The following is a 15389-nucleotide window of genomic DNA, read 5'->3' as shown; positions in this document are numbered from 1 at the left end:
CATTTTACCATAACATGTATGATGGAACCCCAAATATATTATTTATGAAGATATAAATAGGTGAAATCGTACAAAAGAATGCAATATGGTAACATTTGGGGGGTTCCTGTGTCTACGTAATGCACTATATGGTAACAGCGACATGACACTATTATTCTATAGGTCAGTCTGAACACAACCATATGCAGAAACAACATACAGAAATATATATTAAATATCCATTTTATTGACACAAAAATCCCAAATAATTAAAAACACCCATTAAGATACGGATAGGGGGGACTAGGTACCGGTATATACAGGGCAAGTGGGACAGACAATCAAAATAAGTAAATAGTCCAATATTAATTCAACTAATAGTATTTTATATAGATGGGGTCTGAGGAAAATACCTAAAAGTTATAATATCATGCAAATGTACAGATATCTATAAGCTGTGCCACACAACCTGTAAAAATATATATACAAAGAACAACCTACTTCACATTTAAAGGAGAAGTCCGGCCAAAATTATTTTTTTTATATGTTATTACTTATGGAAAGTTATCCAATTTTCTAATGTACATTAATTATGGAAAATGCTCATATACTGCTATTTCCCTTAATTTAGTGTATCAGGAAGTGTTACTCAAAAGCAGTAATGTCACGACGAATGGTGTAATTCCTATGGAGTGTCCAGCAGGGGGCCCTCTATATATAGAAATCAATGAGTACCATTGACTTCTATATATAGTGCGCCCCTGCTGGACACTCTATTGAATCATTTGATGTGTATGTAATGTAATGTTATGCACTGTACTTTGTGATTGAATACATTTATGGAATACTTTGGGGAGTAAGTGTCCTTGCTCCCCAAAGTATCCCATAAATGTATTCAATGAATACATTAGCAGAGCACCGAGCAGGGAGGGAGAGAAGTGTCATCTACCTCCCCCCTCCCTTCCTGCTCGGTGCTGGGCACATATACACAGTACTACTCCCCCATTATCTGCAGATAATGGGGGAGTAGTACCTGTGCTATCTATGCCCATCATATCACCTCCACTCACACAAGGGCCGCTCTTCATGCCCCCTCCTCCTCCTGGCTTCAAACTATTGCGCCGCTGACTCCCCGCTGCCCGCGCCGCTGACTCCCACCTGCCTGCTCCTCACACTATCCCGCCGCCAGCCGCCACTCTCTGCTCCTGCATGCCGGCCGCGTCAGCCCTCCCCCACCCCGGCTGGGAGCACGGCGCTCCCCGTGCTTCCTGGTGTCCCCGGCCGGGGTGGGGGAAGGCTGACGCGGCCGGCATGCAGGAGCAGAGAGCGGCGGCGGGATAGTGTGAGGAGCAGGCGGGTGGGAGTCAGCGGCGCGATAGTTTGAAGCCAGGAGGGGGAGCGGAGGAGGAGGGGGCATGAAGAGCGGCCCTTGTGTGAGCAGAGGTGATATGATGGGCATAGATAGCACAGGTACTACTCCCCCATTATCTGCAGATAATGGGGGAGTAGTACTGTGTATATGTGCCCAGCACCGAGCAGGAAGGGAGGGGGGAGGTAGATGGCACTTCTCTCCCTCCCTGCTCGGTGCCCTGCAAATGTGTTCATTGAATACATTTATGGGATACTTTGGGGAGCAAGGACACTTACTCCCCAAAGTATTCCATAAATGTATTCAATCACAAAGTACAGTGCATAACATTACATTACATACACATCAAATGATTCAATAGAGTGTCCAGCAGGGGCGCACTATATATAGAAGTCAATGGTACTCATTGATTTCTATATATAGAGGGCCCCCTGCTGGACACTCCATAGGAATTACACCATTCGTCGTGACGTCACTGCTTTTGAGAGAATTCTAACACTTCCTGATACACTAAATTAAGGGAAATAGCAGTATATGAGCATTTTCCATAATTAATGTACATTAGAAAATTGGATAACTTTCCATAAGTAATAACATATAAAAAAAATAATTTTGTCCGGACTTCTCTTTTAAGGACCAGTTCTATCTACAGGTAAGGGGTGCGGCTATGGGGGCGACTTGTGCGCCCTGATATGCCAATCTCTTCCTAGGATTTTTTGAGCGTACAGTATTTTCAACATCCAGCTACCCAAAGAGTGAGGCTGTTGTGCTATGGCTCCGGTATATTGATGATATTCTATTTGGCAGGGCAGCAGATCTGACCTGGATGCCTTCATTGGGGACCTGAATAGGAATAAATATAATATTAAGTTAAAGGAGACCTGTCACCCCCGGCGCCGGGGTGACAGGCTCCCGACCCCCAGATAGAACCCCTTATACTTACCTCATGTCGCCGAGTCCCCCTGCCGGAGCCGGTCCCGGGACGGAGATATCCCGGTGAGAAGCCGACGCGCGCGCTGTGGAGATGAGTCCAGCGTCCATAGAGAATGAATGGAGCCGTGCGTGCGCAGCAGAGATGAGTCCGGCTCCATTCATTCTCTATGGACGCTGGACTCATCTCCACAGCGCGCGCGCCGGCTTCTCACCGGGATATCTCCGTCCCGGGACCGGCTCCGGCAGCGGGACTCGGCGACATGAGGTAAGTATAAGGAGATCTATCTGGGGGTGGGGAGCCTGTCACCCCGGCGCGGGGGGTGACAGGTCCTCTTTAACACATGAGGTGACATGTGAATCCCTTAGCTTCCTGGATATCAAGATTAATGTAGACGATGATGGATATCTGCACACAACAGTACCCCGAAAAGAAACAAGTGTGAATGCACTACTACATGCCTCCTCCTCACATCCCAAACATACTATAAGTGCTATACCGACGGGACAATTCCTTAGAGTCAGGAGGATCTGTGACTCTGAAATGGAATTCGAGAGACAAGAAAATCACTTAAAGGGGTAGTGCGGCGCTAAGAAATTATTCACAAAATAACACACATTACAAAGTTATACAACTTTGTAATGTATGTTATGTATGTGAATGGCCCCCTTCCCCGTGTTCCCCGACCCCGCTTGTGGACCCGGAAGTGTAGTGCATTATACATACCTGATACGTGTCGATCCGCCGTCTTCTGACAGTAATGTAATCTTCGGGAGGCCAGCCGACCCGCTCCTGCCGTCCCTCATGCCGGCCTTCCTCTGCCGCGTCATAACTATGCTCAGCCGCTAATTTCTTAGCGCCGCACTACCCCTTTAAAGCAAAGATTCAGGAAACGTGGATACAGAGATCAGGACATAGAGAGGGGTTACCAAAGAGCTAAAGCCAGTGACAGACAACAACTATTACGACCAAGAGTACGTACACAAGGGGGTCAGTCACCACAGGGACAACCCTGGGTACGATTAAGTACCAACTTTCATACCCGATGGCGGGAGATGAGAGGTATAATTGACAAATTTTGGCCCATCCTCAAGCAGGATAAGGACCTTATCCCCTACATCCCCAATTCACCCAGAATCACAGCTAAAAGGAGCAAAAATTTAGCTGACACCTTGGTAAAGAGGCACTATGTACCTCCCCGCTCTAGGTTCATTTTTGGGTCCAGGGGGCCGGAATGGGGCAGCTACAAATGTGGAGGATGTTCAGCTTGTAAGTATATGAACGTCTCAAAAACCTTTTTTGAATCCACAGGCTCAAGAAGCTACAGGATTGTGCATCATATAGATTGCAACAGTGAAGGGGTAATATACCAGGCCAAATGTCCGTGTGGTCTTATATACATTGGGATGACATCCAGGAAATTGAAAACAAGAACTCTGGAACACATCCGCGACATCAGGAGGACTGTTGAAGGAACGGGGGGATGCTGGATTTGAGAAATTGAAACCAATCCCTAGACATTTTTTACGTTGTCATAGGGACAATCCCATGGGACTGACAGTAACAAGAATTGATCAGGTGCATTTGGGAGTACGAGGTGGCGATATCAAACGGAGGTTACTTCAGATTGAAACGAAATGGATCGTCACTTTGAATACCATGACCCCAAGTGGACTTAATGAGCAATTGGGATTCAGCTCATATCTTTGATCGAATGGTCCCAGCAGTTTGTGGGTTCTGGACCTTTGATAGGGTATTATTGCATATAAGAGACATTCGGGGGATATGAAGTGTCATATAAAATGGTGGACATGTGAGTACCTACATGGACACTAGTGGCTCTCTTTTCTTCTTTTTCTTCAGTCGGTCAATCATTAATATAAGATCTATTTATACACTAATCTTCTCTCAGGTACATGTTTGACTGGCAGTACCATACAGAGCCTGGTGTTCTGGTCCCAAGATATAGGGACGCCTCCATCCCAATTTATCTTTCATGCACAGGGGATGGGATGGCTGACCCCTGGTAGTCACTATAAATATTTCTGTATCATTTCTATTTAACTACAATTCTTCTTAAATTATGTCTCTCACTTCATATCTAGCTTGGTGAGTCTTTTTGCTTCTTCCCCATTGACCTTCACCCTTTCCTGTAGGCCCTGTTCCAATTTGGTGGTTGTGGTACTTGTTCTGGGTTTTGGTGACTGGCTGATTAACTTTGCCATGGTCTGAGCCGTGGGACTGGCTGGGTCCACTTGTGGTCTGTTTCTCCTGGGAGTGGAGTGCCTATTATTATTTTCTGGTTTTGGTCGTGGTGATTTTGGTCTGTCTTTGCTGGGTGTGGTTTGTTGGTGGTTTGGTTCGGTGGGGGCGGGCGGGCGTTGTTGCAGGCCTCTCTCTGCTGCGGGATCGGCTGCCCTGTGTTGAGCCATCCAACTGGCCCATGGGCGCCGTGGGGAGGAATGTTCTCCCCATGGTCCCCTTTATTGCACATGCGATTATTTGTTTGCGTCCTTATTTAGTGGGGCTCCTCTCCTGACTTTGGGAATATAACATTATCGAGATTCTCTTTTTGTCCATGTCTATATCCTCTTTTTGATTATTCTGTTCTCTGTTACCTGTTTGCCATGCTAATCTTTGGTCATTATCTATGACCGCCGCTCTGTACAATCCTTATAAACCCCCATCTCTTCTTCCATTATTTTATATGTGAACCATGAGATGTTTATACATTTAGAATCATGTGTTACTCATGGGATTACACTAAAAATTATGTGCCATAACGAATATATACTCCTTTTTTAGGACAGCTTGCACATCATAGCTCAATTGTTGAGCTTTGGATCATCTAATTTTTAACACTTATAAATAACCATCAATACCATCCCTGCGTTGTGATAATTGTGGTTCCCCCCAGTACTTTTGTTACCATGGCAGAAGACATACATCTAGCTTTCTGCGGACAGCAATACATGCACACATTTTTAAATCACACACGCTAGGAATTCACAGCGCATACACATTTTTCACCTGTATTTTATATGTATCTTGTACCACTTCATGCACTTGTGTATCATGACATATTGTCATGATTCACACATATCACACACTTCACCTCATGCACTTGTGTATCATGACATATTGTCATGGTTACACATATTGGACATACTCAGTAACACTTTACACATTATAGTTATTCTTTAAGACCGGTTCTAGTCCAATGTGACACAAACATCTCTACTTCTCATGACACGAACACCTCTACTCTTTATGACTCAGATCACATTGGTTAGGACTTGATAGACTATTATTTAATGTGTACTGGTTTGACCTATATATTCTGTATTGATCTGATCTATGTCTTTTATATGTGAGATGTCATTAATCACTATTTGCATTGTTATTCACTATTGTTTGTTTGAGCACGGTGTTTTATTATTAGCACTTTATCACTACAGTATATAATATACTGTATTTTGTTGGCACTTTTTCACTTTAATATATATAGGAGCACAATACTTCACCCTGACTTAATTATTTTCTCATTTTTTATGTCATAATTAATTCATAGCACATGCACTTTATTATGTTCGGCACTTTATATGTTCTGTCTTGTTTCGGGATGTTTGTTTGTTTGTCTCAATGTGTACATGTCTATGTTTGTCTGTTTGTCTTAATGTGTATATGGATGCTAGCCGGCTAGTAGCGTTTGTTTGATGTTGGTAATTGTTTTTGAAATACAAACCATCTTTACTTGTTACTGGTCCTGGATGGGGACTCTTGTGCCCATAGCTAATATGGTGGACCAGGGCTCTGTGGTTAGGGGGCCGGCGCGGCCTGTGTGTCGTGTCATGCGCGTAATACGCATGCGCGGGTGACGTGACCTACATGACAGACGTAACTGACGTGACGCGCATATGTGACGTCGCGCAGCGTTAAACGCCACGCAGTGCTATGATGGGAGCACTGGTGCGGACCTGAAAGAAAACATGTCCTTTACACCACGGGTGGGAAAACCGTATTTGGGATGTGGCCAAGATGCTTATATTCTGATTGGATGTGCTGTACTATAAAGATATGGAGTGTCATAACAATTATTAGCCTCTTGACAAAGCAAGCAGCGAAATGTGCGTCGAGGCGCACACGTTAACGGGGGTTTCTGACATTGGTCCGGCACAGGGCATATGATGTGGACTGATGTGGGTCTGTAGTGGGATTTAATATTTGTGTGCCTAATTTCATTTATATAACCTGTATATTGCTACTAGGGATGGTTCGAACCTGCCGAGGTTCAGGTTCGTACGAACCCGGACCCTCGGCAATGATTCCCGCTGTCTTAAACCTCCGTGCAGAGGGTGGATACAGCCGGAGGACTGCCTGGAAAAAGGGATACAGACACAGCCATAGGCTGTATCCCAGTTTTCCAGGCGGTCTTCCCGCTTTATCCACCCTCTCCACGGAGGTTTAACACATCGGGAATCATTGCCGAGGGTCCGGGTTCGTACGAACCCGAACCTCGGCAGGTTCGGCCCATCCCTAATTTCTACCTATCCCTATCTATCTCTATAAATATCTGTTCTACCTCATTGCACTTGCACTTTATATTACAATAATAATACTTTGTATTTTAGGATATATGGTGATCTCTGAGGTTGTTCTTTGTATATATATTTTTACAGGTTGTGTGGCACAGCTTATAGATATCTGTACATTTGCATGATATTATAACTTTTAGGTATTTTCCTCAGACCCCATCTATATCAAATACTATTAGTTAAATTAATATTGGACTATTTACTTATTTTGATTGTCTGTCCCACTTGCCCTGTATATACCGGTACCTAGTCCCCCCTATCTGTATTTTAATTAGTGTTTTTTATTATTTTGGATTTTTGTGTCAATAAAATGGATATTTAATATATATTTCTGTATGTTGTTTTTATTATTCTTTGGTGGAAAATATAGGTGTTAATGATTCTCAAATGGTGATTTCCACCCGCAGGAAATACTAATTACTTTGGGGCTTTTATGAAGTTTGTAGGTGTATTTAACAACCATATGCAGGTTTACACAGATTCTCTAATGTTATATAATTTTTTAATGAAATCCTTTTTTTTTGGCAATTAGTTACTAATAAAATGGTCCTTTTGTGACGTTAATAACAGTTTTATTTTTTCACCTATGGGGCTGTATGAGATGTAATTTTTTCCGCCATGATCTCTAGTTTTTATTAATACCATATTTGTGAAGATCGGACTTTTTTTATATATAATGTAACATAAAATCGGTAATCCGCGCACTTTTTCCCCTCTTTTCGTCTACACCGTTCGCAACAACGCTTGTTATATTTTAATAGATCGGGCAATTACGCACGCTACGGTATATTATATGTTATTTACTTATTTTTATATGTTTTATTTATATAATGGGAAAGGGGGGTGATTTAAACTTTTATTGGGGGAGGGGTTTTGGGGTAGTGTGTTAGTGATTTTAACTTTTGTTTTAAATACATTTTAAGTCCCTTTGGGGGACTTGTACATACATAACTTTTATTTTCATCACTGATCACTGCTATGCCATAGGCATAGCATTGATCAGTGTTATCGGCTGTGCAGGCTCAGTGACCAGAGCGCCGATCGGACCGCACGGAGGCAGGTGAGAGAGGTGTTACTGCGGGGGTCCCGATCAGTAAGAGACAGCGCAATTGCTGCAGCGTGTCATTAACGGTGAGGTGCTGGCTGCTGATTGCAGCCGGCCCCCACCTGCTATGAAGCGCGCTCCGGAGCGAAGCGCGCTTCATGGCTCAGGACGTACCGGTACGTCCAGGGTCGTCTGGGCACAGACTTCCAGGATGTACTGGTACGTCCTAGGTCGTCTAGGGGTTAAGGCTAGGGCTACTGAGCAATTTTGGTTGCGGGACAAAAAAAGATTTTGTGGTGTAAAGAGGGTGTGAAAATTAGGTTGAGGGGCGTGAATTAGACCAAGTTGCAGAAAAAAAAACTGTGGTCGCGCCACTTAGGTTAGACTAAGGGCCATATTACGCGGGATGATTATCGTTGGAAAAATCATTTGATCGTTCAGATTTAGGGTGCCTACACACCTACCGGATCCGCAGCGGATTTCACTCTGCGGATTTGCAGCGGATCTGCTGCGGATCCAGTCCCATTCATTTCTATAAAGCACATACTCGCAGCGGGATTGACATCCTGCTTTGAGTATGTGCTTTAACCCCCTGTTGCCCGCAACCCTGCCGCCCACAGCCCCGCCGCCAAGGTCATACATTACCTGCTCTGGCGACGTGGCACCACTGATTGGCTGAGGGGGACCGGAGCTACAGGCGGCAGGGCTGCGGGCAACAGGGGGTTAAAGGGAACCTCAGCCGTGCTGGGGTGACAGGCTCCCAAACCCCCGCTAGAGCCCCCTATACTTACCTGATCACGCCGGGTCCTACTTCTTGATTCGGTGCGGTGACGGAGATTTCAGCGCCCGAAGCCAGGTGCAAGCCCTCGTCTGACGCTCGTAGAGAATGAATGGAGCATTGGACTCACCATTCAATCTCTATTGGCATCGGACTCATCTCAGGAGCGCTCGCACCTGGCTTTGGGCGCTGAAATCTCTGTCACCGGACCGAATCAAGAAGCGGCACCCAGCGCGATCAGGTAAGTATAGTGGGCTAGTATGTGCTCTATAAAAATTAATGGAACTGGATCCGCAGCGGATCTCGCTGATAATCCGCCTTCTGTAATAGCAGGCAACGATCAAAAGACCAACGAGAAATCGTTGATCGTTTTATAGAACCTGGACCTATTTGATCATTCACAAATCGTTTGCTGTAATAACAGGCGGTTCAGTCATTCCCTGTTCTATAAGCCAGGTAAGGACGAGCTCAAGAATGACCGTAATGCTGCGTTTACATGGAGCGATAATTCGCCCGATCGTACGATTAACGATATCGAAAGAACAATGGTTTTTTTGAACGATCAACGTTTAGACGGAACGATATATCGTACGGAAAAATCAATTTGTGATCATTTTGTGATCGCTTAAGCCTATCTCGCACATAAGTAAAATCGGTGAACGACTGTTTACATGGAACGATCTGCAAAGTTTTTGCGAAAGACAAACGATGATTTAAGAACATGTTGTAAGATCAAAATGAACGATTTCTCGCTCGTCGTTTGATCATTCGCTGCGTTTACACGTATGATTATCATTCGCATTTGATTGTTATCGCGCAAATTCGAACGATAATCCTTCCGTGTAAACGCAGTATTAGTAACGATCATTGTCCTGTGTAATAGGGTGAACAATTTAAGATTGTTTGTCATAGCAGTCGTTTAAGATTATCTATTGTTAATTGCTGTAAAATCATCCCGTGTAATACCACCCTTACTGTTGCACAACCATTGTATAGCCCCGACCTGCAAAGAACGTGTGCAATGAGCTTCTACAGCATCTAGCACCCTCTGCGACCTTCCATTTGTCTCTCTCTGGGGGTTGCCTATCATTCCGACAGTACAGTCAGCGGATCATTAACATAGTTTCAGTGTATTGATTTGTTAATTCCCCTTTTAAGCAGGTGCCCTTCCTCCACTCATCTGAATAGATTTGTTTAGGTGGTAAGCCCCCTTCATATAAATAGGATAAAGCTGCTGTATACCCTAAGGCCATGTTGAAAAGCCAGTACAGTGGTGCCTTGGATTACAAGCATAATTTGTTCCGGGACTGCACTTGTAATCCAAATCCACTCTTAAACCAAAGCAAATTTTCCCATAAAAAATTATAGAAATGCAGACAATTGGTTCCACACCCCAAAAATAATGATTTATTATTCTGAATAACATGTAAAACAGATGAAACAAACAATAGGAAACAGCAGAATATGTGATATTATAAGTTACTGTACAGTAATAGAGAGGATGGGAAACACAAGGACTGACAGAGACTGCAGGGAGCATGAAGGAATGAGCAGGGCAGATGTGGGCACATACATGCAGCACTCTCTGTCCGGGGAGAGAGGGGTTACAGCTATGGAGAAATTACCTCCACAGTCCTGTCCCCTGATACAAGCCCCAGCCTGAAGTGGATCTGCTATGATTTGGAAGGTGGGGGAGACTTCCTGGGACAGAGTACAGGGCTGTAGACCACCTTCTCCACTCGCGCTCCCACCCAGTACAGGGAGCTCTTAAACCAAAGCAATGCTCTTAAACCAAGTCACAATTTTGAAAAACCTGTGAGCTCTTAAACCAAGGTACCACTGTATTTGTAAACCAAACTGGTACTGAGTCAAAAACAAAGAAGAGATGTCACTCTTATATTATGTAGGTTCCACTCCTGGCTATTGCCTACAAATGCTTATCCAGAATACATATGTAATAGTGGCCTCATTGGGATGACTACAGTGCCCATACAACAGCATTACGTATTCCAGTTCCCATTCCACGTGTGAAATAAAGTAGCCCTCCAGGGACAAACAAATTTAAAAAAATCATATAAAAAAAAAAATTTTTTTGAGAAGATATATATATATTTTACGTGTATTCCATTTAAAATTCCACCTGTACAATATGTGCAGAGCAATGTCCTATTGTGTTCAATAGGATTTCCGCTTTGTTGTTCACATAACGGAATTTACATGCGGAATGTTCCTCTGCTGATCCGCTTTCCACCCAAAGAACTGATATGTCAATTCTCTGGGTGGATTGCGCTACAGGAATCCCAAGTCATTGAGGCTTTGAATTTCCTCTTTCCTCTCAAATTTCTAGCCAATTCAAGAATAAATTTTCCAACATACCCTTAAGGCCGTATTACACATAACTAACAATTTTTTTAGCGAACGATTCTGTGGTTATTACATTCACTGACTGCTGTTATGAACGATCGTTTTTACATCGTTATATGGTCAATAATCGTTCCTCAGGACGACCCACACAACATGTTTTATCGGCGAACGACTTATTACACGAGCAAATATGCGAACAATCGGTAAACTACCAACGATAGTTTTTGAACATGTTGAAAGACCAAAATGAACGATTTTTCATTAGTCTTTCAACGTTGGGTGTTATTACACGGACAGATAATCGTTAATTTTGGTTGTTTTAGCAAATTTTTAAATGATAATCGTTCCGTGTAATAGGGACTTTAGCCAGTGTAAATCCATGGTGAATAAGTCATCTCTTTCATAATATCATATGTCAGAGGACAGCCTAAAGGCCACCATATACATTAGATGGTTGGCTGGTTCTGTCGAAATTGGCAGGCTTGGCTGACCCATGTCTAATGTATTGGGTTATCCTTTAATGGACTTAAAGGGAATGTGTCACCTAAATTTCTTTTACTGATTAGAGTCAGATAATAAAACTTGTTCTTTTATTCTAATCTGTTTCTATTTTCTGACTGTAGTTTTGTTTTGTTGGCACTTTTTGTATATTTTTATGGGGGCGGCCATCTTGCCTGAGCTGTTTTTAACAGCATTTAGTGACATGCTTTACAGCAAGAGTTTTCCCCTTGAGATGAATGTGAAACATTACTGAGCATACTGTTTGACCTTTGGAGAAGTCATTCCACAGGGAGGTGCTATTGTCTCCTCTATCTACTGGGTCACAAGTTGCTGCAATTCTGTACAGATCACTTTACAGCAGCCTTTTCTTATCACCCTTCAACCTTCCACAACAGGAAGTCTCAGCTTAGTTTTAGCCCCAGTGGTGAGAATGAAAACTGCAAGATTTTACGATTCTTTTATAATATAGACAGATTAAAAATTTTACATTTTAAAAAATTTAACAATTAAAAAAAGTCAACAATTCTTAAACTATGTTTAACATAAAAAAATATTTAAAAATAAGTAATTTTCCGATGACACATTCCCTTCAAAGGGGTTATCCAGGATTAGAAAAACATGGCTACTTTCTTCTATAAAGAGTGCCACTACTGTACTCTGTGTGTGGTATTGCATCCCAGTTCTATTAAAGTGAATGGAGCGTAGTTGTAATACCACACACAACCTGGGAGATATGTAGCACTGTTTTTGGAAGAAAGCAGCTAAAATTTTCCAATCCTGGACAACCCCTTAAGAAGGACCTTTGTTTTTGTTTTTGTTTTTTTTGTTGTTTGTTTATATATATATATATATATATATATATATATATATATATATATATTTTATTATTTTTATTTTTTTTTAAATATCATTTTGTAACCTCTGGTACCCCAATTCTAATGTTACTTTTGTTATGTTGCTATGTCTCCTGCTCCCGATATAAGGATTTTACTGGGTTGACTCTTTGCAGTTTTCCCTGAATAGTCAGATGGGCAGAAACTTTATTAAAAAAGGGGTGTGAATGATTGGCTTAGGGGGATTTGAGCTTGATTCACATCCCTTCATCTTCATATTCACCCTGAGCCTCATTCATGCCACTCAGCCTCATATTCACACCCCCTGAGCCAAATTCATGCCACCTGGCTTCATATTCACATCCACTAAGCCTAACTTATACCCATTAACCTCATATTCACACCCACTGAGCCTGATTCATGCACCTAAGCCTCATATTCACACACACTAATGCTGGGTTTACACGAAACAATAATTGGCCCGATCGTACGATTAACGATGTCGGAGTAACGATTTTTTTTTTTCATAACGATCAGCATTTAGACGGTACGATACATCGTACGGAAAAATCGTTTTGCGATCGCGCGCCCGCAGCCAGGCCTGCTCGCAGCCTGTTGTTATTGTGCAAATTCGAACGATAATCGTTCCGTGTAAACCCATCATTAGCCTGATTCATGCCCCACAGTCATATATTCACACCCCCTTAGCCAAATTAATTCCCCTCAGCCTCATATTCACACCCCCTGAGCCAAATTCTTGCAACTTAGCCTCATGTCCACACAACCTGAGCCAAATCCGAGCCCCTTTGCCTCATATTCACACCCCCTGAGCCTGATCCATGCCTGACAGCCTTATATTCATACCCCCTGAGCCTAATTCACCCCCTTGACCTTATTGCATGCCCCTTTGCCACATATAGCTTATTAACACACATTACAAAGTTATATAACTTTGTAATGTGTGTTAATTAAGTGTAAAAAGTTAATCGCCATACTACTCCTTTAACCCCCTGAAATCTGATTCATGCCCCTCAGCCTCATAATTACACCCCCTGAGTTTGATTCACCCTGCTGATTCACAACATATATTTAGGTTACAGGGAAAAAAATAAGTAAATAAAAACAGTGTTGGAATCACATTTTTCTTTTAACTACAGGTCCTCTTTAACAGGAGAGCAGCAGACAGTAATAATCTCTACAAAACATCCCCCCACCCTTATTATTTGTCATCGATAAACCAGGATAAATACTAATGTACTTGCTGCATACCACACAGCGTAATTGGCTTCGGTGTTGCAAACATTACAGCTGGGTTACAGTAGACGGTAGGAATGTTTTCATTCCACACGCACAGTAAGACTGGATATATACTATATACACACATATTAGCAGATACCAGCAGTATATGTCGATCGTCTGCACCTGCAGGCTGGTTTGCAGGCACGCACATCACCATATGGCCACTTCAGGTTGCCAACAGTCCCACACAGCAAATGTGCTGATATAACAGCTATGTCCACACACAATCTGTGCCCACCAGGCAGTTTTGCCAGCATAGTAATTGTGCTCATAAAGTAATTGTCCAATTACTATTTCACATGCCACCTTGTAATGTATGGATATGAGTAAAAGTATGGCGCACCTACTGAAACTCACTGGGTTCTACAATATAACCTTTTCAGTGGAAAGCAGTCAGGGACATATGTTTAGTTTGTCTTTTTGTGAAGACACTTAAATATGTCTATATGAAGTAAAAATTACAGATAAGCAAACCTTGAGCACGCTTGTGTGCCTCTGAACCCCAGCATGTGCCATTCGATGCAGTTCTAAGGCTGCCAGGAAAACAAGGACACAGCCATGTTGTTATTATTATTAGTGCTGGGGAGGGGAAAGATGAAACATGAACTTACCTTTTCAGCCCCAGCGCTGGTGCCCGCTTTCCGATGCTTCTGTCCCCAGCCGCTTCCTGGTTTGTGAGGGGACCTGGCATGTGACATGTCAGGCCCACTCAGCCAGTCAGCAGCAGAGGCGGGACCCCGCTACGGCCACTGACTGGCTGAGCGGGCCTGGAAAGTCACGTCCCAGGTCCCCTCTAGGACCAGCAAGCGGCCAGGGACTGTAGCATCGTCCAAGCCAGTGAGGGAAGTACATGTTATTTTTTTCAGCCTCCCAGGCGCTGTTGTAAAAAAATCTGTCTGCCAGTAATTCTCCTTTGAAGTGTCACTGTCGTAACTTTCAAAATCTAAATCAACAATAGATATGATATGAAGCAAGGTTGAAATTTACATTCATTATTTATTTTTTAGTTATCATGGAAAACACGGCACTTCCTGTTTTCTGACTGTTTCCTGTTTTTTTTAGAATAAAACAGTCAGAAAACAGGAAGTCCTGTGTATCCCAGGTCATCTGAGCGCTCACAGAGAGAAGGCAGTCATGTGACTGATGGACACATTGAGCTGTGACTCTCTGTACTGGCTGGAATTCAGTGTCGGCCTGGGGTATCCGGGGCCCACCAGAGGAAATGATCCTGGGGGCCCACCAATAAAGAACCAGTGAGAAACAACATGTCAGTTAGTTTTAATGCAGGTTCTAAAGCTGGGGGCCCATTGAAGAATCCTCCAGTCCTCTGGTGGGTCAGTCTGACACTGCCGAAATTTTGTTGTTTAGTCTGTTTTTTAACCAGCAGAAGTAAGAAAATCCTGGACCTGGATTTCTGGTAAGTACAGCGTTGTTTTACAGCATGATAACAATGATAAAAATAATGAATGTAAATTGCAAACTTGCTTTATAATCACATCTGCTGATTTAGAATTTTTGAAAGTTACAACGACAGTGACACTTTAAGTCAACGCTATACGGAGCAGACAGGTTGGAGATGGCCTTGTATGTCATGGTGAACAATTTGAAATAAATTTGTTGGGCAATGGGGAGCCAGTAAAGGGATTGGCAGAGGGGAGAGGCGGAGGAAAAGCTAGGGGAGAGGTGGATTAGTGA

The sequence above is a fragment of the Dendropsophus ebraccatus genome, chromosome 3 (assembly GCF_027789765.1).
Source record: "Dendropsophus ebraccatus isolate aDenEbr1 chromosome 3, aDenEbr1.pat, whole genome shotgun sequence".
Classification (NCBI taxonomy): domain Eukaryota; kingdom Metazoa; phylum Chordata; class Amphibia; order Anura; family Hylidae; genus Dendropsophus; species Dendropsophus ebraccatus.
Note: the sequence above shows the minus strand (reverse complement) of the source record.